Below are 27,778 nucleotides of genomic sequence, written 5' to 3'. Positions count from 1 at the left end.
TAAACTGGAACTGCCTCCCATTTCGAGAGTGACTAGCAGATTACAGCCCCAGTCATGCTGCTACTGGGGCAAGGACTAGAATCCATCCATTCACCATTCAGGAAATACTTCTGAGACCCAATTATAACCCAACTGCTTTTCCAGGTGACCAAATATTATTAGCCAAGCCGAAGCCCGGTGGGGTGGCCAGGCTCCCACATTCTCAGAACTAAATCCGACAGGCCATTCAGCCCAAATACAAGGAGAACACTCATCTCCCAAAGGACTTAAGTGGTTGTAGAACTTAGGAAGCAAAAGGAAGTGTGTTTCCCATTTCCCATTCCCAGTTCTCCCACTTACACCCAGGAGAGTGTTCAATAGAGCAGAAAACTCCAGCCGACGGGGCCAGAGCAGAGTTGAGGATACTTTGCAAAAAGATGATACGAGGCAGACCTAGGAGCACAACATGCACAGAGAAACACCCTGACCTAAGAAAGGACTTTCAGAGGAGGCTTGGGAGGCAGCGGCTGCAGGCGGGACAGCAGAGCAGGCCTGCAGAGCACAGCTGCCCAGCCAGGGCTCAGGAGGCTCTCAGGCACGCGAGAGGAAGGCAGCTCTCAGCCTTTCACTTTGTCCTTCATTCACTGGGAGACTTCCCTGAGACTCAAGGCCCTTGCCTCTAAAATGGAGATCCCATGGTCCACCATCCAAGATCATTTTTAAAGTCATGAATGTAAGTGTCAGCCATAGCAGGCATACAATGAATAGTCACCGATGTAGATATTAAAAACTGAGTAGTGATCATATTCCTCACTCCAAGCCCCACCAACACCAAAAAGTCCTTCAGGGCAAGTTGTTGACACCCGCTACCTTGAGCAACCTGGCTTGGGGACAGGTGTACTGATGTGTCTTTCTCTGAACCCTACCCTCCCTTCACCATCTCTCACTCTTCTCTTCCTACATGGGCTGCTTCCTCACACTCCCTCAGGGAACCCGCTTCAAGCGGCTGCTTATTTTCCCTTTTTTACTTCCTCTGCTTTACTCTTTTCTCTCCTGAGACCCTCCCTTCTCATTCACTGGATAAGTAGATTTCTTTTTTCTTCTTTCCCCAGATACCTAAAATTATTCCCTATTTCACTCTATATAGTTCATACTCAGAGCACAAGTGAAACCAGTAAAGAATGAAGGAATATCTAGTTCCATCAGTTTGGTTGTTTTTTTTGTTGTTGATTTTGTATTGTTTTTTCTTTTTAAATGTTTAGTCTACTTACATTAAAAAATGAAAGGAAAAAAATAAAACACTTATGGAGCCAAAGATGACTCAGAAAGCTTGGAGATCAGAAACAAGGAGGAAAAAGAAAACTTACCCCATTAAGAATTATCCAGAATAAATAAATGAGTTCAGCAAGATCACAGGATACAAGATCAATATACAAAAATCAATTGTATTTCTATATACTTGCAATGAACAATCTAAAAATGAAATTAAAAAAACAATTATATTTAAATGGCATCAAAAAGGATAAAATACTTAGGACTATACTTAACAAAAGATATGTACAGCTTATACTCTGAAAGCTACTAAACATTGTTGAAATCAATTAAAGAACTGAAAGATGGAAAGCCACCCCATGTTCATGACTAAGATAATATTCTTAAGACAGCAACACACCCCAAATGGACCCCCAGAATTAATATAACCCCAATCAAAATCTAAACTGCCTTTTTTACAGAAACTGACAAGTTGATCCTAAAATTTATATGAAAATTCAAGGGACTCAGAATAGCCAAAACAATCTTGAAAAAGAACAAAATTGGAGAGCTTACCCATCCCAATTTCTAAAGTTACTTGAAAGCTACAGTAATTGAGATGGTGTGGCACTAGCGTAAGAATATACAGGTCAATGGAATAAAACTGAGGGTCTAGAAACAAAAAATTTTTATGCCTGACATAATAGGTGTATAATTGATGTTAGCTCTTTAGAGGTCCCCAATCTATTCCTTTCCCATCATGCACCTTGGGAATTCGTCTCCATATGTGTGGTTCTTCCATTGCACTTGGCCATGACATTTCCTGATTGAATTGACAGAGGAGTTGCAATTTCATTTTCAGGGGAATTTTTTTTTCTTATGGAAAGGAGAAGAAGAAAGGAAATCAAAGCGAGCAAAACAAGGAATAGAGATCCTGAGCCAAGACTATGAGGTCTCCGCACTAACTTCCTTCACACAAACGAAGTAAGATGCAAGCCAACCCATAGGCCTAAATGATCCAATACTGGTTCTAAAAGTCTGTTCAAAATGTCTGAACCTTCTAGAACCCAGAAATACAGCCCCCGAGTTTATGCTTCTATTAATGCTTCTATATTAATCAGTTAGATTCATTTCAGCTGCAAGGAGTAGAAATATAACAACAGTGGTTTAAACTTTGGGGACAGTTGTTACTTATTAGACAAGAAGTAGAGGTAGGTGGTCTTGGGGTAAGTACCCCAACTCAGCCATGACTTTGGCACCTCATTCCATAAATCCTCTGCCACCCTCATTATATCCCATTTCCCTCATAGTCACAACATGGCTGCCATACTCCAAGCATCTTATCATCACACACAATATACAAACAGTTTCACAAAAAAAGAGAGAACAGCAAAAATGGGCTTTTTTCTTTCACACTTCTTACTTATCAGGAAGAAAACATTTTTCCTAGAAGCCCCAACACTCTTATTTGTGAAGCTCATTGGCCAGAACTTGGTCACCATAGACTAACAAAGAAGGAAGTAGAACCAAAGTTAGCCTACCCTTCCTAGATTCACTTGGCCAGTCTTTCTCGAGGAGACAGCTCTGACCACCAATTGCTTCAACTCATCTCCTGACAGGAGCAGACAAGCTCAACCTCCCTGAAGGTTATGGCTGGGCTTTGATGCAGCCCCCACCACACCCACCTACAGCTCCAGCTCCCAGGCCTGGTCTGACAGGACCACGGACGCTATGGCTTCTGCCACCACCTTGTATTTGTATACCGTGTGTTGATATCAAAGGTTTTCTTACTATGGGAAATGAGAGAGAGAAAAAAATTTTAAACCACCTGCCAGCCTCTCCTCACTTCACCTAAAACCAGGAGCTGTGGAGTCGTGTCCTAAAAAAGTTTCCAGACCACCCACGGGTAATCAATGGCAAGAGACACAGAGGAACAGAGAGCGCTAGGTCTCTCCCCGAACATGTAAGTTCATATAATTACACACTTCCTTCACAGAGCATTAAGTCACTGAGAAAAATCGATCCATTCTCTTGTTGTTTGCCTGTTTTTAAACCCTTTTGACCTGTCTCAGCACGGGCCCTTGGCCCTCCCAGCCTCGCTGGACAAGTGTGGAGGCTACCCGGCCAGCTAGTGGCCAAGGTCAGGCGGTCAGGCCGTGCTCACAAATCATGTTCTGGCCATGCTTCAGGCAAATTTCCACCTGGTGCTCAGAGAGCTGAAACCTTTAGATTAATCCTGAATCTGTCAGTTTCCATCTTGTTCACATGGGAAAGAGCCCAGAGGAGGTGGATGCCTTGGACTGTGTTCTGACTCCGCTCACACTGCCCTTCGGCCTGAGACCCCCGTTTGCTGCCCTTTTTCAGCCTGGTTCCCTCGCGCACCCTTCCTTTCTCGAATCTTTTGAATGCTCTTTCTCACTTCTCTTGTCTCTCTCTACAATCTCCCTCTTTTGCTGTTCCCTAGTGGGTAAGAGCATGAGCTCTGGGGTCAGACAGCTGGGGGTTCAAGCACTGGGCTACCATTTACCGGTTATCTGGGCAAGTTGCTTGACCTCCTGGTGACTTGGTTTCCCTGTCTGCATAATAATAATAATGCTTCTCCCAGGGGTGCTGTGAGGATTAAATAACATATTAATAGCTAACATGTTCCAAGCAGTTACAGAGTGCCAGTCACTGTCCTAGATTTACAGATTACCTCGAAGGACAGGCAAAAGGCTTAAGTTAGTGTCTGGAATATATAGGTGCACAATAAATGCTAACCATGGTTATGACATTATTATTCAGAGGTCTTCTCCCCTCTTCCCCTTGTTACAGAGCAGGGTCCCCAAAATTTCCCAGAGCCCATGGTTTGGGAATGGGGGATGGGACTTAGTGGAGCACAGCCATTTTCCTAAGAAATACCTAGTTTTTTGACATGTAAATAGCTATGGCCATTCCATGCTCCAAGGAGATGGGAGGGGCTTTGACTGTAGAATGGTGATGAAAAGCTTACGGGGGCCTGTGCAAAATTCTACAAGTGGCCGCAACTGGTCACCACACACTGCCTGTAAGGCATTTAAAAATATAGTGGGAGCCATTAACTGGGGGAACTCCATGCAGTTTGCAAGGAGGTAGAAGGAGAGAGACATGCAAAAAGTACCTCACCAGCTGGCCTTAGGGTTGGGTGGGTAAGGAGGTGCCACATGGTTCTGAAAAACACCACAACACAGGCAAAACCTCCCCAATCAGGCACGAGAGATTGGGAACTGCCAGTAACGCTGAACTGTGTCTGTGAAATACGAAGCCACGAACTTCTATTTTTCTAGAGGGAGATGGTACCTCGGACTTTGGTTTTCAAAAACTAGTCTGGCTTGGCAGGGAGAGGTAGAACTATGTGTTTGTGGATGTTTTAAAGAAAGTAAGACTTAACAGCAGAAATCCGCCATTAATCTAAATCTGTATAACCTTTAAATAAACAATTCCTTTTCTTTTCACCAAATTCCGGGATTGAGAGTTATGCTTTTTGGTAGCAGGCAATTGAGCCCCTCATGAGTGAACAGCTCATGGGTTCTGCTTCACCCTTGCCCTATGGGCCCTCTGGAATTCATTCATTCATTCATTCATTCACTCAGCAGTCACCTGCCATCAGTCTACTCTTGGGGAGGCCCTAGGCTGGAATAAGGGAGGCTCCCCACCAACAGGAACTTGCAGACTAGCCAAGGCTCCCCCTTCTTTTGTTGGCCTGACAACTGTTAAAGCCTAATTAGAACTAAAGTGTGTGGATGGGGCTCTATCATTACTCAGCGTGACAGTATTTTGAGAACTGCATCTCCAAACGAGAACCAGCACAGACCGCTCTCCACAGAGCTGGCAATAAATCCTGTTGGGGGCACCCCAAACCTGCGGGTGACACAGCGTGGGCTTTCTTCATCCCCACTCACACGGCCACTTTCCTGTGTCCCCGCAGAGGTGGAGAGATGAAACACTGGGCAGGGCAGACAACCCCGGCCTGCACAGCAAAGGGCTGAGAGTGAGCGCTCTTGGCCACTTATTTTCCTGTGGCTTCATGAGGGTCATTCGGGGTCTCTGCTTGCTAATCTCTAGAATGGGGACAGCAATTTCCCCTACCTTCTTCCTGGAACAGTGTGAACATTAAAAGAAATGTTAGGTAAGGCAGGGCTTGGAATTTCCAAAGTGCAGCATCCCCGGAAGGAATTGGCATTATCCGTCTGGCGTTTCAATACAGGGCAGGTGAGCAGCGGGCAGGGGCTGCAAACCGGAACCCCCACCCAGCCCACAGCTGTGTTGTGCGTGGCCTGTGCTCTGTGTGGTCTGTTTTTTTAATGTAGATTTGTTGCCAGCATTTAAAAATCAGGACATTTTGCATTAAAATCCAGATTTCTGGCTTGTCCTGAAAAGATCCAGCAACAATTAGTCACAGCTGTAGAGCATCTGCCCCTTCAGCCAGGACCAGGAGGGAGCACCAGCCACCAAATACAGCACCCCCACCCTGAACACACACACACACGCACACATCCGTTTGGCAGCCTGGCCTGATGTGAGACCTTACACTTCAAAGACAGTCAGACCTGGACGATAATGGCAGCTTTGCCACTTACCCTGTGACCCTGAAAGTTACTTTGCCCCACTGGGCCTCAGTTTCCCATTCTATTAAATAAGCATTCATTTGTTCAATAAATATTTTTGCCTGCCTATTCTAAGCCAGGCATTCAGCAAACAAGAGACAAAGCAGACACTAAATACACAAGTAAAAAAGATAAACAAGATAATTTTCTGATTATGATCAGTACCACTAAAGAAATAAAACACACGAGGTTCTAGAGTGGCTTTGGGGGAGGGTGGGATTGGGTTCTAGGGGCTCCTTTAGCTACAGTGGCCAGGAGAGGCCTCACCGAATTGCTGGGGAAAACTATTGGATTCCGCTGCCTAAGGCTGTTTGGGCGATTCAATGTGAGGTGCTTAAAATACCTGATGAGGAGGCTGTTGGGTGGGGCCCCATCCCTGCTGGGTCTGGTTAGGAGGCTTAAGGAGAAAGGGAGAATGGGGGAGGGGCCGCTCCCTGGAGCAGGTGGGACCCAGGCCTCGTCTCCCCCACCCCCACCCCCATCGCCACCCACCAGCCCCACTGCTGAAAGCGGGCTGCTTTCAAAGCCCCTGCAATTATCCCATCTATAAATACAGCCTGTGAGCAGAGAGGGGTAGAGATGCTAGTAGGGGAAATTAACCCTTGAGTGGGCCTCCCCCCAAGTCTCCTCCTCTGACAGTTTTCCCCTCCCCCCTCATCCCCACTCCTGGCCTCAGCCCCTCCCCCTCCCCCCCCTGCACCCCTTCCCACCGGCAGCTGAAGCAGCGTTTGACTTGCACAAACAGTGGCTCCACTGGGAGGGGGAAGGGGTTCAGAGGATGCGGGGGGTGTCAATCATTTCCTCTCTGTGGGATTTGCTCCACAAGCCTGTATCGCCCCAGGAGCACCAACGCTGCTCCTTGCCGACACCCAGGCAGGGCACTCTGGGTCTCACCCTGAAAGGGCATGTCTGTCTCTAGTCTCACCCTCCCTGGGTTGAGTTACGCTAGGAAAAAGTCTTTGTTTAAATAAGAGCTGTGGTTAAATGTCCTACTTGTTCGATGTTACAGAAGCACCTTCTAGATGCCCCTTCTCTTTGGTTCCCAGCTCTCTGGCCTTCTCTGAGTCCCCAGAACTTCATGGCTTCCTGCCCCCCCCCCCCGGGGCATTTCTATTCCCAGTGTGAGAAAAGCAGTCCTGAGTCAGAGAACACATGCTTCTCTTTCAGATCTAGAAAGCCCTCCCTGGTACCACGGACCATATCAGCTGGACATGCTTATGATTTTGTTTATCTGTCCCCTCCCCCTATTCTATGTCCTGTGAGGTACTGATACTCACTGTTGTATCCATACACCAAGCCCAGTGCCTGGAATCCAGTCGGTTCTCAAATATTGGTGAGTGAGTGGGTGGGCGAGTGAGTGGGTGGGCGAGTGGATGTCCAGTCATGTGTTAACACCATGAGATGTGCAGAAGGCCATACACTTCTCTAGGATGAGAGCGTGGGGGGATCAAAGGCGGTGCTTGCCTTGTTCACGCTGACCCCGCACTTGGACCTGTGTGTGGTGCAGGTTCTGTGCTCAATGAATATCTAGTGACTAGAACGAGTGAGTGAAAGTTCCTGCCACCGAGGAGCTCCTATCTAGGCATTACCAGCCCACTGAGGGACTTTTCAGCAACACTGTAGCACAATTCAGATTTTTTTCCAGCGCAGCTACCATAATAAACATTACAAAGCAAACCGTGGGTTTTTAAAACCCACTCAATTAATTTTAACCATCAGTAAAAAGGGGATCAACAACAGGTGAGTTATGATCTGCAGGTGAAATGTGGGACCCAAACAGTAAGTGGTGTGACAGAGGGCTGCTGCCACCTTACTACTTTCCTAATGGACGCAGGACTAAATGTGGGCCAGATTTGTATGGCAGGGGGAGGACTCTCCTTATTAATTTAGTCAACAAACCTCAAAACAAGACAGTGGCGGAATGACCTAAGAGCAGTGCCTGTCCTGTGCGAGCTCTCACGCAGACCTGGTGCTCACTAGCTATCATCATGTATGAAGCCCCTCTAGCAGGTCTAGGCCATCAGCATGCAATGGTGGAGAAGATCCCAGCTCTCCTGGAAATCTCATTCTAGCAGAAGAACAAGTAAAGGAATAAAGAAGATAATTGCAGGAGAGGAGAACCACTATAGGGAAAATAAAATGATTGACTGAGGCCAACTTTAGACAGGCTGGTCTGGAAAGCCTCTGAGCAGGTGAGGTGAGGGTAGAAGTAAGAATGGGCCATTGAAAAACCAGATGGGAGGTGGGAGAGGGACACCACATAAACAGCATGTTCCAGGAGAAGGGACAACCTAAGCCACACGTGCAAAGGCACTGTCTAGCTATAATAGCTGGATGGATTCCATAAACACAAAGACCAGTATGGCTGGACTGCTAGTGAGTTTGATATAAAGACTGACCCTCCATCTCTCACTCACAATTGCTGTTATGGACAGCATGTTTGTGCCCCGCACCCCGCACCCTACTCCCACCTCCAACCGGTTACCTAGAGGGGCTACCAGTCTTTGTAGCAGGATAAACTGAGGAAAAGCTAGGTAACATTCAATAGCTTTCTCCTTTGCAGGTTTCTAAGAACTTGAAACATGCTAATGACTCTTTAATGTGGGGATGCAGAATACAGTGTTTCCCAAACTTAGATGATGAGAAAGGGAAAGCACCTTACAGAACTGTGCTCTGAGGAAGTCAGTTCTGAAAGAGCTGCCTCAGACCCTGTAGTTACACCCTTCCTGGCCCTCCTGAGAAGGACAACCTGCTTCAGAGGTTTCGGAACCAAATCTGATGCTTTCTGGGAGAGGTCAGACTTGGAAAAGAATAGAAGGTGTCCTCCAGCCAAAAGAGTCAGACCCAACTCCGCAGGCCCGTTCTCCCAGAATCCCAGATTCTGCTTCTTTGACAGGACTCACTCACCCTCCCATAAAGAAAGAGCCTCAGCCCTGGCTGCTGTGGCTCAGTGGACTGAGCCTCAGCCTGCGAACTATGTGTTGCTGGTTTGATTCCCAGTCAGGGCACATGCCTAGTTTGCACGTCAAGTCCCCAGTTGGGGGCACATGACAGGCAACCGCACATTGATGTTTCTCTCCCTCTCTTTCTCCTTTCCCCTCTCTCTAAAAACAGATAAATAAAATAAAAAATAAAATAAAGTAACCTTGTTTAAAAATTAATTAATTAATTAATTAATATTAAAAAAGAAAAGAGCCTCTGGTGCTCCAGGCTCAAGGGGCCTTGGTTCCTGCCTCCCACCTCTGCTCTGGACTCCTCCTTCCTTCCTGTGCTTACCTGGCTCCCAACCGTTGGGTTTTGCTCTCTTTTATATACTGCACACTCCCCTCTATGGCTGTTCCAATTTTACACACTCCCTTGCTCCTGTTGCCCCTGGATAGTCTTGGATACCAGTACCCAGACCAAATGGCCCTGACCCTTAAAACAAAACTCTGATGCCAGCACATGCAACTGCCCCTTGTGGGAGGTGGGTGGTAGATACTCAAACCTACCAATGAGATATTCACAACCCTTGCAGGACACCAGCCAGACTCCAGTGAGGTCTGTTATGATAAGAGATGGACTTCCACTATGCAGAAAAGCCATCAATCTCAGCTGAAAAGTGCCGGCAATTGTTGGTCAGGTTAAGAGCCAAACTGTAGAACTCTGAATGCTTTGTTGTCCAAGGAATCCCTCACCACTACCACCGAATACTGTAGTTTTCATTCGCAGTCCTTTGTGTGGTTAGAGTTAAGTGGAAAGTTGTTTTAAAAAAAAAAAAAGAATTAGAGGACTTTCACTCCTGGACAAGATGGAATAACACGACCTAGATTTACTCTCCCACCTTAAACAACTTGTACAACCAGATGAAACATACGAACGTGAGTTTCCAAAAAGTAGGTTAACAGGCAACACAGGACTGTGATCACTGAGAAAAGTCAGGTGAGCCCTCCTACCACACCAGCTCACTACACAGAGGGTGTTCCTCCCACCGATGCATTCACTACTGCTTCCATAAATCCTCCTGGCCTTCATGGAACATCATGGGATTTCTGGCTATGCTAGTATATCGACCCTACCGCGCTCATTTCTCAGCCTTTCACCCTTCCTCCTACAGAGTGCCGTAGCAATCCTGCCTCCCCGCAGTGCGAGCCTAGGCTTCTTCCCGACTACTGTCCCAGCAGTGTGCCTCCAGGCGGAGGACTTGCTCCCAAATCCTAAACTCTCCCTCAACCAACTCTGTGTTTCACCCCACCTTGATCGAGCATCTCAAAATCCTGCCCCAAGCATGTTCTCCAAGTTCCTTGCAGGAATGTTCTTTCTTCCTTATTCATCCAGTGTGTGCCTGGGCAGGTGTTTTGACCATACCCTAATATTTGGCCCAGAGGCCAGGAGGGAGGTGGGGGCACTCTGAAGGAGGCACATGCTGTCTTGCAGAGATCTTTACATTGTCTTCGAGCAAAGGGGAGCACTAGCCCTTAGTAGGGAGGAAGGGGTCATTTCTGCAGTATCTACTGTACAGAGAAAGCTAGGAATTCAAGATTTTCAGGTACATCACTCAGATGTTCCTATCCCATGTGTCAGGATCCCATTCTTTCCTAACCGGGACACTGACCTTGCTTAAACGCAACCTGAGCCCTTGCTTAAGTTGGGAGTTTACCTTTCTTTGACTTCAGCTCTTCTGATGATCGAGTCGGGCCCAGGCCTCAGCTTTCCCTGCTCTACTTCTGCTGGAGATGAAAACATCTTTACATACTACAAAGGAAGTCCTCTGGCCTTCATACTTAGCTATATAATTGTGATTAAGCACTCTTAACCCTTCAATATCTTTTTTCAACACATTCTTGAGCTTAGCAACAGCTACTCAATTCCACTGTCCTCATGGCTACTACTTACTTACCCTGTGTTTTTCAAGTGTTGATACATTGCACAGCTCATCCATTCTTTTCCACTGGTATACATCTCACAGCACCACGAATTAAAGCTCATGCCACTGCCCTTGCTTCCAATAAGTCTGTCCTTGCTGCCAGGCAGGCAGTGGTGATCTAGGTCCAATATCTCATCCTAGCATTTGCGTTCCCAGATGGTCTGGTACCTCTGCTCACAGGTTAGGTTTATTACAGAGAACTCTAGGAATAAACACCTGTGGAGGGGAAGGCAAGGAAGCAGCAGGCGAGCCTCCACTGACCTGGGAGGAGTTGTGAGGCTGAAATGACACTTCCGGGCTATCTTGCCTTGGATCTAGGGGCCAGAGCTTTGTATCCTGACTTCCATCAGTCATTGGATGAAAGCCACCCAGAAGTGGTTGAGGCCTAGAAGTGGGCGTGGCCTTAAAGTGGGCAGCTCTTTGCAACTGAGGTCATCGTGTGATGGTACTCCCAGCACATAGCAACTCAGCCTTTCATTCCTGGGGGAGGTTCTGAGTGGTTCATCCAGCATCCACCACCCTCCCAAATAAACTGTCCGCACCCAGGTCCATGCTTCAGGCTTTACTCTCAGGGAAACTGAGGCAACACTACTATGACCATTTGGAATAGTTGGTTCACTCATAAGGGAGAAGAGATTCCCACTGTCCACTAAGGAAACAAAGAAAAGAAGAGCTTCCCTATGAGGGAAAAAATAAGTTCTCCTTTGTCTCTGGAAATATCTGAATGAAGCCTTAGTGGTTTTCTTTTCTATTTCTTTTCCAGGAAAGTCTTTTTTTTTTTCACCCAGCTTGAACCTATTATGGACTTTCTGGGCCCCCAAACACTGAGCGTCTCCAGTCTCTGTGGGCAAAAGTCTGGGCAGTCAGTCAGTAACTGAATCACGACATTCTCGTGGAAGGTGTTGTGCTCAGTGTGGGAAGAGAGCAAGACCAAGCTGGGTGATGGCGCCCTGACAGAGGTCTGCACTGGGGCAGGGGCACATCAAGAAAGGCAAGTGCAACTCCCCTGTGCCCAATATTTGTCTCCTTCCACCTCTTTCCTAAATACATCTCTCCAGAATGCATTCTATCTCAAGGCAACACAAGAGCATAGGGTGAAATCTTAAAGCTTAAAGCAGTTTGGAAACTAGGAAAGAATTGGTGACAGAGCATGCCAAAGGCAGGCTGAGGAGGAAATCACTGATATGATATGATAAATGATCCAGAGGACAGGAAGAGGCACATGCTCTGGGCTGGCCTCATTTATAGCACAGGTCTAGCCAGAGCCTGCTCCATTGGGCTGATGGGCTGCATCAGCCCCACTCAGCATCCCCAGCCAAAGCCTCCAGCAGCTGCAGGCCAGCATCCACATGGACCCAGCTTCTCCCCTCCTCCCCAGCATGGACTCTAATTTGTCCTCCTCTATTGAAGTCACTCTCTCTTTATATTAATGAACACATCCCACTTGGTACCATGAGTGAGGTACAGTATAAAAACCATTGCCTTTGGCATGAGACGCACCAAAGGTCTAATCTCCTCATTACCACTTATCTCTCTCGGCCCTTGGGCAACTTCTGTGTGCCTCGCTTTTCTCATTTGTAAATTGTAACTACTACTTCCTAATTTATAAGGTGGCTAGAAGGATTAAATGAGGTATCACGGTTGAAAGTTGCCCAAGGTGCTTAATCGAATCTACTTCCTACCCCTCCCACAGTCAGATGACTTCGATTGCCTTAACCTGTACTAAGAGCTACTAAGAGCTACTGGGATACAACACATGGCATTTGTCAAAGAACATAGAACCTGTAAGCTCCACAAAGGCAGGTACCATGGCTCTTCTATTCCCCAACGTCTATCCAACATGTAGCACAGAGCCTGACACACAGAGGTACACAGTAATATTTATTGATTGAATAGTGGATGAATTGTGCAAACCTGAATCTTAAAATCTTACAATTGTAGCACTGAAGAAGCCCTTAAAAAGCATCAAGTCTAGGGATGGCAAATCATTTCCTTGCTTGCCCACCCCAACTGACATGTAGTTCATATGTTGAGAAGGATTCTGAGGCCACGTATCAATTACCAATATCTGCCATAAGTACAGAAAAGAAATCAAGCATCACTCGTCCCTATACTTCCACTTTTTAGTTCAAACTAACTTGTCATTTTACAGGTGAGATCAAAGCTCTACAGCCAGCTCAGGGCCGACTTGGACACAAACATTCAACTCTGGCTGTGAGCAGCAGAAAAACCATGGCCCACAAAAGCCTGATTTCCAGGATGATGACAGCGAGTTGGGGACAAAAGGCCAGAGACTCTGAACAGCCTTTTCTTCCAGCCACTGTCCCAGGATAAACATTTCTTCTCAGCCCCCATTACCAGAGGTACCAGCAGTAATCCAGAAGAAATGCTGATGGATAGTATAGACTGGAAAAGTTCAATTAGTCCCAGAGTCCAAACTCCCCATTAATTCCCTCTTGACCACACTGTTTTCCTTTAGTCCGCTTGAGTCCTGCCTCTGTCTGCCAGCCCCTCCCTCTTCCTCAGCCTCCCTGGTTCCTCATTCGCCACCCTCATTTACAATATATTTGTTTCAGCTCTCAAAAACCCTGCTTGGGAGAAGCAGAGAAGAGTAATTAGCAAATCCAGCATTCTGTCAACCTTTCTAAGTCCCATACCTTCATCAGCTGTCTGCCATTGACAAAACAAGTAAATACATACATACATACATTACATACATACATAAAAACAAGAATGGGCTCGCTCACAGTACTTGGACTCTGTAAGAGACCTGTGAGGCAAGTCAAAATAAATATTTTTTTAATTTAAAACTGAGGACTCCTCCCAAGAAAATGGAACACAATGGGACATTCAGAAGCTCCACTGCCCTCCCAGGCAGACCCTCTTCAGCTTGTCAATGACTCTCTTACCCTCTCCATGGTCCCCCTCCAAAAGCATCAGGGTTAGGGGTGTTAAAGAAAACAATATCCCCTCCCTCCCAACAGCTGTGTCTCAGATGGAATAGAATGCTCCAGATGAGAACTAACCTATGTCATTCTGTATCATAGGACTCCAAATAGGTAAGCACACCTTCCTTAAGCAAGTCTCAGGTATACAGTGGCCAACTGTCATGTGCAGGGAGCATGGATCCTCATGCAGCCTTTAAGCCGAATGAAATGTCAAGGTCAAAGTTACCATTACTCTATGGCTAAACTACACCTTCTTCTGCTCTCTTCCAAAAAGTTTTTACTGACTAAGGAGGGTTAAGGGATGGAGCCAGGTGAAAACTAGTATTCACTGAGACAGTAGAAGTGCCATATATATATAGATACATATATATATGTCTATATATATAGATATATATATCTCTCTCCAATTGGCTTATTCAGTTAGCAATTATTGAGAGTCATAATGTGCCAAGAATTGAGGAAAGAACTGAGAATACAAAGATCATAAGAAACCATCCAATTCTTCAGTGATTTTGGTCCAAAAAGAAAGGCATTCGTTGTCAACAACAAATTACAGAACCATGTGACAAGCAATGAAAATGTGACAATAGGAAGTAACGCCCAATACTTTGTGAGGGAAGTATTATTTGCTTGTAAGTATATTGTCCATATGAGGAAGCTGAGGCTTCAAAAAGTTAAGACTCTTATGCAAAGAAATAAGTTACTCAGTGATGGAGGCAGGGATATGAATTCAGGGAGACAGAGCTCCAAAGTTCATGCTTTTCCCTGTAATGATCTTTCACAAACTAAGTTGTTGATATGCACTCTACAACCTGTGTCTCATGGTCAATTAAGTTTTAAAATCTAGAATACCACTTCTTCCTCTTCAAAATTCAAAATGCCATGTGACTAATAAAGGCTCTAAGAAGTCTTGCAATCAAGCATTTGTTTATTAACCTAGTAGTGTCCTAGACATAAGTGATTGTTATAATATGTTTTCCTAAACTCTGTTTTTTCCAGAGACTACTTATTAAAATATTGAGAATTAATGTTACAGGGACTAGACTTCGGAAAACTCAGCTTTGTATTCTGCTGCTACCCTTAAGGTAAACAAATGCAGCTATCTCATGCTCATGGGGGTGGGGGGGGGGGGGAGTGTAACTTGAACTCCAAAGGTGAGAAATGTGACAAAGCCAAAAATGTCCCTCTGAATAAATACATAAATCATGAGGCTTAACAGAGAACTCTGAGCCTAGATGACGTGAAGGTAAAGATATATCTTGGGCCAGGACCAGTGCATTCATCTCCAAATTCTATTCTTTGTCCAAACAGCCTTCCAGAGTTCCCTAGGTGGCTCCCAGGTAGGTCTTGACTTGCAGAAGGCCAATAAAAATTCTAGAGGCATTAAGCCAAAGAGGAGCCAATGGGAGAGGAGAAAGATACCTGGCAACATAGGTTAAGAAAGAGAAGTGTGATGGGAAGGTGGCTGGGAAAAGGGAGTTCCTTAGAGAGGAGGAGAGAAATAAATTATACCCTGTAATAGCAGCTTTGCCTTTCAGGCACAGCTCATGAACATGAAATACCACTGATAGCACCATATTTATTTCCTTTTTCTTAGCAATCCCCCTACATCAGTTACTAAGCTATAGCATGTTGATATTTGGGGCCAGCCAACTGTTTGGAGGGAGGGGGGACTGCCCTGTGCTTTGTAAGAGGTTTAGCAGCATCCCTGGCCTCTACCATATGTCAGAACTATATGCCAGTGCCACCTCTCCCCCACGTGTGAGAACCAAAATGTCTCCAGACGTTGCCAAGTGTCCCCTATGGGGCAAAACTGACCCCAGTTTTGAACCATTGCCCTAAATATTCTTTGCTGTCCGTCACCATCCCATGCTTCAAGTAGTGATCAGCTGACAAAACAGACATAACCTCTCCTAAACAGTATTACCTGAGCCTGAAGCTGCTTTCCAACAGGAGTCAACTATTTATTTTCAGGTCATGTGACTTCTACTCACTCCTGAGGACCCACCTCAAATCTCACCCCTGCCACTCTGAATCAGCAATGAGCCCTCCCCCACCTGCTCTAGCCTACCACTCACCGTTACGGCATTGTACGCTACTGGCACATGACTGACTTCAACTGAGCATCTATGTAAACTTGACTTTGTACTGTCCTGTAATTCATTTTGAGTGAACAAACATTGATAGAGCATGCATGACCGTTGAGACATCATGCTGGTGCAGTGGGACGTAGAGACATAAGGATATGATCTTTACCTTTATATACTTTTGTGGGGAAGGTAGACCTAAAAGTTACAGCCCTACACGGCTGCTTGTCCTTTCTCCTCTGTGGGACCCCTGAAGGTACAGGTAAAAGTCCAGTCCTTCTTTGGTGCCCACCATGGTGCTGAGCCCACAGTCAGTGTCCAAGAGATTGCACTGAACTGGAATCAGAGAGGAAGCTGAGCTTCTGTGAGAACACATTCCCACCGGACAACTTCTTTTATTATGTGAGGGTAAAATAGTAGTTGTCATTATTTGGAAAAATAAAAATATAGCAACCGTATGTAAGTTACCCAGCCCTTCTTTTTTTTTTTAATTTTTCTCTATGGAATCCAGAAATCCATGACCACTGCTTAAATAGAGAAAGTACAAGCAAGGAAAGGAGGGGACCAAGAAACACAGTTAAACAATTAGGAAGTAATGAAGACTTTGCAAAAACATCTATGTATCGACATCGAATAGGCTAGGGAATACTTGGAAAATGTGAACACATACACAATCAGCAAATTGTAGGAGTCTGCATTACTGAATCCTTGGGAGGCTTTTCCTAACACTAACATTTTGAAAAGTGATGGAGAACAGAGAGACAAAAGGAATGGGGGAGACAGGTAGAGGTATTCACCTTCTTAAGTCAGAAAAAACAAGAGCCCTAAATGGCCATGGTTTGAGAAGGCTAGTAGCATTAACATTTATAAGAAACAATGGAATAGACTTTAAAATGTTTAAACAACAAAGATAAATAGAGGTCACATGAACCACAAGCCAAGGAGCAGAGACACAGCTGCCATCTTGAGTCAGGAGGCAGAATCCACAGGTGTCAAAGCTCAGGGATGCCTGATAAATAGAAGCAAGGGCTATTAATGTTATTATTTTCACATTAAGAGTACCTTTGGCCTTTTCTCTTTCTCTTCTTTGACCTGAAGTAGTATCATACATGGATGGCATTTATATGCAAGCCTTGATGAGAACCAAGTTGGTGGCTAAGAAATTTTCCTGAGGATTCTGTCCTTACCATTTACCCAGAAAAACTGAGAGTGACCAGAGAAAGGGCAGCAAATGGAATTCTGGGCAGTCTGTTGCAAAAAGGGCACCTCTGTCTAGAGTTCGTACACTTCTTTTTTTTCATACACTTCTAAATGCACTTCAGGACACACTCCACCCACCCTCTCCTTCAACCATGTGGCAGCCCAGCCCACCCATCACTGTTCTCCAGCAGAAAAACACCTTTTCCTGCTCACACTGGCCTGCCACCAAAAACTCAGGAATCGGGGCCACCAGTCAAAGGCTTCCCCACAGTAGAATTGGGCCGAAGAGCCAACAGCCCATGTCAGGAAAAGGAGTGGTGGCTTTTTACATCTGGATGGGTTGAGAGTCCAGGGAAAGGTCAAGACCATCCCCACAGCAGGTGCTAGTCAACCTGAGCCAACGTGTTCAACAACAACAACAACAAAAAAAAAAAAACTGAGAAAAGACAGCATTTCCTGAGAAAAGAGCATTTCCTCAGCCAAGTTTAAACTTTGCCAAAGAGGCACGAGGTCCATGGCACAGTTACTTTTAGGCCACAACCCTGAGAAAATTGGAGCTTCATGGAAAAGTTGCATCCACGGGCCCCAGAAACACATGTGTGTATACATGTGTGTACGTGTGTACATGTGTACTAGTCTCCATTTAAAATATATTTCTTTACTATGGGTGACTGTCAAAAAAATATTTTTGAAAGCCACTGCTGTCAAGTAAACAGCAGAGTTTAACAAAGTTCTAGTCAAAGTAATCATTCATTCATTTATTTATTCACTCATTCAAAAATGTGCGTTGAGCACCTACCGTGGACCAGGTCCTAAGAACACAATGCTCATAGTCACAATAGCAACTATTTCCATAGTTCCTGTTATATACTTGGTACACTTCCAATTTCCTTACATATACTAAAGAACTTGGCCATCACAAGAAGCCTATGAGACAGGCTCCATTTTTACAAACATCCCGTTCAGATGGGTAACTTGCCCAAGGTCTCCTACTTAGCAAGTAGCAGAGCTGGCATTTGAACCATGCAGTGTAGCTGGAGAGTCCCTGCTCCCATCCGTGAAGCAATAGTGGCCAAGGACTTGCCCTATTACTCCCAAGACATCCTACTGTTACAGCGATGAATTGTCTCAATCTGAGTCCACTACAGATTGGACCCAGGTTACTAATTCACCTGGTCTAAATTTATTGGTCTGGCTAGTCAAATAGAGGCTTATCCTTTGGCTCCCTGAGAAACCTGCCAGGAGAGAGGATGGGCTGCCCATAGTGTCCATCCTCTTCATCATTGCCAGCCACACAAACCAACAGACTGGCTTTCTCTTGATACAAGTCATGAGCCTCAATGGCAGCGAGGTTCGTGGGCTGACAGCTTGAATGTCCGTCCTGAGTCACAGGGACTTCAACGAGGAACTGCCCCTGAATAGGTATGTGCCGTTGGCTAAAATACCTTTCTGTACCTCAGTTTCATCAAATATAAAATAGGGATGACAACAATATCTACCTCAGAGGATTGTTGTAAGGATTTAATGCAGTTGTATATGTAAGGTATTCAACCAATGCCTAATATGTAGTAAGTGCTATGAAATGTTAGCTGATAATTATTATTGATTGAGCACTTAGTAATATCAAGTTTATCACCCAGTGGGAAAGATACTGTGTACACAAGATCACACCTGTAGAACGCTGTGCTGAGGTAGAGGAGTGTCAGGAAAGAGGAATTTACTCAGCCATGAAACTTCATTAAATAAGGCATTTTCTTGAGATGAGTCCTGAATATTGAACGAATGGGTGAAGAATGGAGGACCAAATGTTCCATCTGAACAGAGGGAACAACTTGGCAGAGACTCAGAGGAAATCCATGTGCAAAATGTACAGGAATAAATAAAAATGTGTCAAGACAGTTTCCCCTTACGCAGGCATGCCTGTGGGCAATGTCACTCAGAAAAAATCTCCAGCAAAAATTCCTGCAGCACAAGTTTTTCCAAAGTTGTTTCAGGTGTTGAAATATACATGCAATGTGCATTTTATACAGACTCGCTTCCAAGCAGGTAAAAACTTTAGGCGTGAATGAAACTTAAAGGAAAAAATAAATAAATACAGTCCCCAAATGCATTAAAAATGGGGCTCTCTCCCATCAAGCTGGACATGTGTAAGAGAAGTGGTTCTCAAAGTGTAGTTCCAGACCTAGGAAATGCAGATTTTCGGCCTCAGTCAGACCTATTGAATCAAAAATTCTGGAGGTGGGGCCCACACATCCGTGTTTGAGAACCATGCTTTAGAGAAACTTCCCAAGACGAAAACAAGGATAAAAGCAACAGCAGTGTTATCAGCAGCTCGGGTGAGGATCTGTGTTCACTGTGCCTAAAGCCAAGCACCATCTAACACAGCAGCTAAAGAGCTCGGTCTCTATAAGCCCATAGGCCCTGGGTTTAGACCCCAGTATTGGTACTTGATGGCTGCCACTTCCCTTAAGGTTGGTCCCAGGACTCAGTGAAATGGTACCTATAAGGCCCTTAGCCCAGAGTAGTTCCTTCACGACCAATATGCAGGAAGGAAAACTCAAGCAAATCCATCCTGTCCAAGAGTATTAACATTTCTTGAATTCTAACGGCCTTTCAAACAACAGTCTTCAAACTAGGGTACACATGCCCTGGGTTGGGGGTACAAGTGAACTTGGTTTGAAGACAAATCTTCAAGTTTTCCTTCACACTCTCCCAAAATTGATCTGGGGCGTTGGGCAAGTTATCTTTCCCCCTATCTTCTTTTATTTCCTCCTCCCACTAAACCCAAAGGAAGACACAATTTTCACTCATCCCAAATCTTAATGTGACGTGTCCAGCTTCCAGGGCTCCAAGCAGGGGAGTCAATAGAAATATTGAGGTTGTGCATGTTTCTAATGAGTGGGTAAAAAATTCATTTGTAAGTGAACGACTCAAATGACTGGTTACAAATTCTTTTCCAAGTCAGATGGTTTCCAATAATCCAAGGACACTTAATTGATAGAGCATTAAAAGTAATTTTCAATGATAGATCACTGTGTGAATTTTTAATATATGACTTGGAAGTAGCTCAAATAATTCAAATGTAACAATATTCCTTACACTTCCATTTACTTATGTGAACAATTTTTTCAGCACTTATGTCTTTTTTAAATTGAGGTATAATTGAGATATTATATTAGCTTCATTTCAATGTAAGGATTCAATATTTCTACATATTGTGAAAAGATCAATGCAATAAGTCTAGTTAACATCCACCAGCACTTATCTCTTAATAAACAAAAAAATTGGCTTGCAATTGATGCCAAACTTAAGACTCATTTGAGCAATAAGTGATATTCACCCACAGATATATGAAATAATTTTTTAAATTCCATCCATCTCATAGCAGATACATTTTCAATGACTTTCACTTCTGTATTTAATAATTATATGTCAAAATGTATAATATATTTGTTGTTTTTCTCAATTGTATAATAATTTTAATGATAATTCAATACAGAAGAAATGTTTCAATATTTAAACTCTTTTAGTCACATGAATGTTTTAAAATGCTATTTTCATTTATACATGCATTTTTGTTGCAGAAAAATATGATACAGAAATCAATAAAAACTTTCAAGCATAAAAATATACTACATTAGGATAAAATTCTGTAGGGAATGTGGAATAAAAATATAAGTTCAAGGAGAAAAGGAATGATGCAAAAATTCTATTAAAGAAAAGTTTATTCTTTGTAGTTTTAAACAGAAGGTAATAGTATCAAATAACCATCATATTTAGATTTCATTGGGAATTTTTAAAAAGCAATGTAAATGTTTATTTTTTTATGTCAACATGCCAAAAATTATATTCTTTGCAACTTTGTAAAGTTATAATGAAAACTGTAGATATCAAGTTAAAATGCGCAAGAGGGTACAACTGTCTCTCAAAATTCCTTCAAGATATATGCAAAGTGAAAATTGTGAAGACCTTTGCTGTGGAAAACTTCCTCCTTACTCTTCCCTGTCATCAATAAGTGAATATATTAAGCAGAAATGACCTTCCCAGTGTTGTATTGGATGCTACGTAACATTCCAGAGAAGTAACAGGCCTTATCTCCGTTTTCAAAGACTCACCATCTAATTGAGCCAACCAGAAAAAAACAAACAAGCAAACAGTAAAACAGTTGAGGTGTGTGGTAGACAGTGGTCTTTCCCACATGGTGTTCATGTTCTCGGGTGTCCCTTGCTAAGTGAATCCAAGTTGTATTTAGGACAGCAATATGCCAGGTTAAGACTCATTTTCTCATTAGAGGTGGCATGTGACAAAATTCTAGCCGATGAGACACAAGTAAAGACCTGGGGATTTCTGGCAAGCATTTGCTTTTCTAGTAAAACCATATAGATGTCTCTGCTTGTCCTTTCCTTTCTTTTTCCTAATGTGAATGTTGATTCAATGCCTAGAGCTCGAGCATTTATGTCAAAACTATGAAGCAACAAGCATGGGGACAAAAGCCAACATACTAAGGATGGTGACATCGACATATCGAAAGATCCTGGATCCCTGATGGCCTTGTTGAAAAGTGACCTAATGCCAACAACAGCCCACCTCCAGATTGCTCACTATATTAAATACAGTAGTCCCTCTCTATATTGCGGTTCGCTAATCGCAGCCTCACTGTATCACCGGATTTTTTTTAATATTATATTTAATTATTTATCGCATATTTTTTGCTATATCACAGGATTTTGCAGTACTGTACAGTAAATACTAAAATAAATGTAAGTCTCCTACTTCATGGATTTTCACCTATTGTGGGGGGGTCTAGAACGTAATACCCGCAATAAGTGAGGGATCACTGTATATGTACACACACACATACACACACTTCTGCTGTAAATCGCTGCTGGTTGGATATTCCAGTTACTTTTACTACATAATAAGCTACTTCAAAACTTGGTGGCATGCAATAGTCATTTAATTAACCTCACAGATTCTGCAGGTCAGGAATTCAGACAGGGTTCAGTTGGAATGGGTTGTCTCTATTTCACAATGCCTGAGGCCTCTACTCAGAAGACCCAGGCACCTGAAAGCCATTCGAACACCCAGGAACTCGAACAGCTAGACCTGAAATATCCACTTCTGGAATTGTTTCTTCACTCACATGTCTTGTACCTGAACTGGGGTGTCCAGATCAAAAACTGGCCTCAGATGGGACTGTTGACCAGAGTTCCTACACAGGGGACCCCTCAATACCGTGTAGGCTTTTTCAGCACCATGGTTGCGTTCCAAGAGCAAGCACTGTGAAAGACCTGAGCCAAAGTTGCGTGGCTCTTTATGACCCAGCCTCATGCTGGAGTTACGCAGTGTCGTTTCTGCATCACTCAGTTGGTTGAAACGGTCACCAGATTCAAGGAGAGGTGACACAGACCCCAACGCTCAATGGGAGGGGTATCAAAGAACTTGCAGCCATTGTTTTTAAACCACCACTTGGGTTGAGGTTTCCTCCTTGCAAATTAATACATTCTAACTGATAACAATGGATGATAATAAGATAACATAGAGTAGACATGAAGTTGAACACTGTAATTATGCTACTGAACTCAAAGGAGGAAAACATACTAAGAGAGGAGTCAAGAAAGCCTTCGTCTTAAACAAAACACTGTTTGAGGGCCTAGGATTGCACAACTCAGAATAAAATGCCATGAGGATTGCAGAACTAGTGGCGTCCACCCCAGCGCGAGATATGAGTTCAAATTTTAGTCTTCTACTCATAAGCAACATGGCTTCGGAACATCCTAGCTGAGTCTCAAAATGGAGAGCATATGCCAAGGTTACAGTGAGGCCTAAATAAAATAGCTCAAGAAGTGCCTAGCGTAGTGCATGACACTCATTAAATGTGCTCAACAAATGTTGCACATTGGTTCCTCCCTTCAAATAACTTATGCATGTGAGAAAACTGAGCATCAACCATAAAACTGACAGAGAGTCAGTGTCCCTCAAACATAAGTTAGAGCTCCAAATCTTCCTTATGGGCTCAGCAAGCTTTACTGGCATTTATGTAGTGCAAAGCTGAGAAGACTTAGAACAATTTTCCTGGAGGAAAATTAGAACAGACTTTAGAAGATCTCCCGATGTTCAGTCTAATGTGAAGTCTTTTGCCTGCAAAGCCCAACTCCACTTTGCTGCTACTTTGGAAAAATCTACAGCATTTCTCAGGAGAGGTCTATCATCACAACCTGGGATATGTTTTCTAAATATTAGATCTGAATTGATTTATTTTATCCCTAAATGCATTAGGCCACAATCTTCCTGAATGGATTAAGTAAGACCTTCTACTTTTAGCAGCTGGCTCATTCAGTCCAATTCCTATAAATACCTGGGTGCACTTGTGTTAAAGTAGAACTCTTTTGTCATCTGATTGTCCCAGTCTAGATTAAAGAGGGATAAGGCAAAGAGAATGAAAAAATGAGCTAGAGAGAAGAGAGACTGCATTGCTCTAATCTGCTCACCTAGCTATTTTCAAAGACTCCCAGATCTGTAGCTGACTGGGTACAGGAGAAAGCCAAGAGGTTCTAGCCCTTTCTCTGCATATTAACCTTGAAAAGTTGGCAGCTGTTTGGGACTCAGTGGAGCCACTTGGACTCTTTCCTATTATTTCATCCACTGAAAGTTTCCTTTTCAGAATCTCATGTCTCAAGTCTCCCTACTTGTAACATATGCATACCAGCCCCAGCCTCCAAGGGCAGACAAAGAAAGGTTTCCCTGGTCTTAAAGCTCTTGAATAAAATTAAATTTTTGTAACATCTCATACCCATCTTCTTGGATTCACAAAGAAGGGCACACTGAGCTTTGGGAAAAATACTGATCGAACTCCTACTGAGCTCAAAGCACAAAGAAGAAATAGACAGACCAGAGTCAGATTAAGAGGTGGGTCCCACATGCAGCTGCCTAATGCACTGATACATAAAGAAAAGGGTGGCCAAACATCACTGGGAGCTAGTGTATCATTGGAAACTTAAAGAGACAGAGGAAAAAATATGTTTTCCAAACTTCTCTGCAAAAGTAAGAGTATGTAGGTTAAGGAATACTATAAGATGATCCTGGAGATGTGGCTAACCCAAAGGGGCCATGCTTTCAACAATGAATATTTGTCATTTTAGGGTAGTCAGTATCTAAATATCTCCCTATTTTGAGGTGTCTACCAGCAGTCTTTCTTCTTCATTCTTCCACTCATGATCCCAGTTTAAAGCTCCTCCTCCAAATTAAAATTGAACAAAATTCGATTTGAACAAATATATTGATCCAAGGTGGCAGGAAATTATCAACAATTTATTAAGATTCTTGCATGTCTCAGTCTGGAGACTTCTCCCAAGGATCTTGGAAGTTTACAAAAACCTACCTGTGCAAGTTTCAGGCACCAAGGGGCCGCTGTGATCTGGTGAAGCAGCCAATGGGAAGCAGTATCTCCTGGCCTCACTCACGTGCACGGAACGCAGATGTGCCTGAAACTCTAGAAGAGAGAAAAGCATTCATCAAGTATTTTCAAAAACAATTTATATGTGATGACTAAGTGGGGTTTATCTCAGAAATGCAATGACATTCAAATATCAATCAATGTAACTCACCATATTATCACAACAAAAAAAAGAAAAATACAATTATCTCAATGGACTCCGAAAGATTATGGAAAAATGATTCATAATAAAAACTCTCATGTTTTTGAAAGTTTAGGAAAGAGTGACACAGACATGGTAGCACCCACTTCTGTCTTCACCACTTCCCCAAACTCCCCAATCTTCCTACCCCCCACCCTACTACAGAATAATAAGCTGGAATCTACCATACCTGTTGAGTAACTAAAGAATATTATATACCAAAATAGGGAAAAGTTAGAGAAAGTACCTATGGAGTTATGTACCAGGGAAGACACAAAACTACAGGTCAACTGGTAGTAATGAAGAAAATTATATAAGAAAGCGAAGAGGGAAAGTTTCCTAGTACAGTAATTCTGGAAATTTCTCTATTAGAAGAACTTTGCCATTCAAATATAGTGAGTCTTCAAGATGTGCTTTTGAGGATTCCAGGTTATATTTCATCTTTGAATACCTTGGTTCTCAAGAAATACTTGGATTCTATCCCTTCTGGCCAGTTCATGGGTTCTTCACTTGTTAAGAGTTATTTGTACCAAATTGTGCAAAGGGTGGTGCTCTGTCACTCTAGAAAAGATCTTACAGAGACTTAAAACCTCAAAAGAACAATTAAACTGGCCAGTTTGGGCCTTGCCAGCGGTTTTAGAATACCTTTTAGAGCATATACACAGGAGGTAGTAGCACTCTGGTATAGATAGATCTCCAGCAGCATTGTTGGGGTCAGTCAGCTCACTACTCAACTGCAGCTGACCTTTGAAGTATAGACACCATACTGGAAGAATTAGCAATTAATAAGCCACTTTTCCATGGGGATCCAGAAATTAATCAACTCTGTGATTTTCAGAGTTTTGAGCATCCCCAGTAATAAAGTATGGCCAAAAGTGAAATCTTTACAGGACTATGAGAAGACATTTCCCAAGTGGAAATCAGGAAACCTAGCATCCCATGGCAAAAACTTGGTTGAAAATACCTTAGATTTGCTTTCAAAGTGTTAGTTTATGACCAGCCAAACATGTTTCTGGCAAAATGGCACTGAACCATCCATATTTTAATGACTTGGACAATCAGATTAAGACTATGTAGCTTTCTGACAAAAACTTTCCACATGTTGTATCAAGAACAGACAGTGATATTTTTACTATTAACTATTTTCATCCTTTGTATTTTTCTTTTCTTTGTTGTAAACTTAAGTTTTAAGTTTATCTTCTGATTTCAAAAGTGTAACTTAAACATGTAAATATTGTTTCATGTAAATTTAAATATAGTAATTCTCTGTGTATGTGTAGGTCTCACTATAACAACTAGTCATTACTATAAAAAAGTTATAAGCCTAGTATTAATAACAGGAATTGGGAAAATTTCTTAAGAAGAAAAGAAAATTTCCTCAACCCAATACAGAGCATCTATGGAAAAACTATACCGAATATCATACTTATTGTGAAAGACTGAATGCTTTCCCTTTAAGATCAAGAACAAGGCAAGAATATATGTTCTCACCATGTAACATAAGTCCTACCTAGTTTACTAAGACAGTAGAATAAATAAAAGACATCCATATTTGAAAAGAAGTAAAACTGTCTTTATCACAGATGACATAATTGACTATTATAAAAAACCCTAAAATATCTGCAAAAGAGCTGATTTTAGCAGGAACACAGGTCACAAGGTCTATATTTTAAAAATAAAAAAATAGAATTTCTATATGCTATTTAGATATTGAAAAAATGGAGATCAAAATAAAATAGATACTGTTAATTTTTTAAATAATATTGTTTTAGTTCTCTATTGCTGCCTTAAAAAATTACCAGCTTTAAAACAACAAATTTATTATCTCACACAATTTCTGAGAGTCAGGAATCTGGAAGCAGCTCCAGTGGGTGGTCCTTTGGCTCAGGGTCTCTCAGGATGTTGTGGTCAAGATGTCAACAAAGGCTGTTGTCATCTCAAGGCTTGACTGGGGCTGGAGGATCCATTTCCAAAACCACTCATTTCCGGCTTGCTGGTGGAGGCCTGTTGTGGAAGTCTCTGCTCCTCACCATACTGGCCCGTGCAGCAAGTTGGCTCCCATGTCTTTCAGAGCAAGGAATGCAAAGAGAGCAGAGAAGAAGCTATGATGCCTTTTATTACCCAGTCTCAGAAGTGGCATTCTACTTCCGCCATATCCCATTGCTCACACAGACAAATCTGGTATAATATGTGTATGGGGGTTGAAACGGAGGGCTGGCTATCACACAAAGGCATTAATATCAGAAGGGAAGGATCACTGAGAGACATTTTAGAGGATGGCTTCCACAAATACCATTTAAAATAACATCAAAAAGCACTCCATGTGTCTTTGGGACCTGTTCGCTGTGGCGGTCTCCCTTCCTAGCCATGGAAAAGCATATTCTTCTTTATTGGCAAAGCTGTCACCATCTAATTGGTATCAGATTCTGGCTTGAACAAGTAAAATTTTCAAAAAAAAAAAAAAAAAAAGGACAAAGAAACCCCAAAACATAAAAACACTTAGGGATAAATTTAACAAACCATGGGAAATCTCTACACCAAAAATGATAAATTAATCACTGAAAAAATTAAAGAATATCTAAATAAATGAGGATATATATAATGTTTATGGATTGAAAGACAGTTTTGTTAAGATACAGGTAGTCAATGTGACCTCAATCATAATGTTATCAGGTTTTTTCTTAATAGAAACTGACAAACTGGCAATAAAATTTATACATAAATATCAAGGACAAAATAGCCAAAAAGTCTACGGCCATACCACCCTGAACATGCCCGATCTCGTCAGATCTCATAACCTAAGCAGGGTTGGGCCTGGTTAGTACTTGGATGGGAGACCACCTGGGAATAAGAGGTGCTGTAGGCTTCAAAAATAATAACGATAATAGCCCAAAAAAACCTTTGAAAAATAAGAACAAAGTTGGTGGATATAGACTACCTCCTACACTTCACCCTGAAATAGTATAAGAGCTACACTGTTTTAAGATTTATCATAAAGCTACCAATAATAAAGACAGTGTGCTATTAACATATGATAGACACAGAGGTCAGTGGAACAGAATAAAGAGTCCAGAAATAGATCCACTCATATATGGTCAATTAATTTTTGACAAAAAATGCCAAAGTAACCCAATGCAAAAAGGTT

The 27,778-nt window shown here is 42.9% G+C and overlaps 1 non-coding gene and 2 pseudogenes across 1 annotated transcript; all 3 read left to right on the top strand.

Annotated features, from left to right (window-relative positions):
* LOC150017116 (cyclin-dependent kinase 1-like) overlaps positions 1-25,710 on the top strand; it is a 70,646-nt pseudogene extending 44,936 nt beyond the window's left edge.
* A 1,240-nt stretch (positions 25,711-26,950) lies between these two features.
* LOC150017115 (small nucleolar RNA SNORA24) lies at positions 26,951-27,081 on the top strand. The gene has a single exon (XR_016510335.1). It is a non-coding gene; the product is annotated as a small nucleolar RNA SNORA24 (small nucleolar RNA).
* A 299-nt stretch (positions 27,082-27,380) lies between these two features.
* Positions 27,381-27,499, top strand: LOC150017114 (5S ribosomal RNA; annotated as a pseudogene).
* The last annotated feature ends 279 nt before the right edge of the window (positions 27,500-27,778 follow it).

This window comes from Furipterus horrens, unplaced genomic scaffold (assembly GCF_987537825.1).
Source record: "Furipterus horrens unplaced genomic scaffold, mFurHor1.1.pri manual_scaffold_3, whole genome shotgun sequence".
NCBI lineage: Eukaryota > Metazoa > Chordata > Mammalia > Chiroptera > Furipteridae > Furipterus > Furipterus horrens.
Note: the sequence above shows the minus strand (reverse complement) of the source record. Positions and strands in the feature narration are given on the sequence as shown.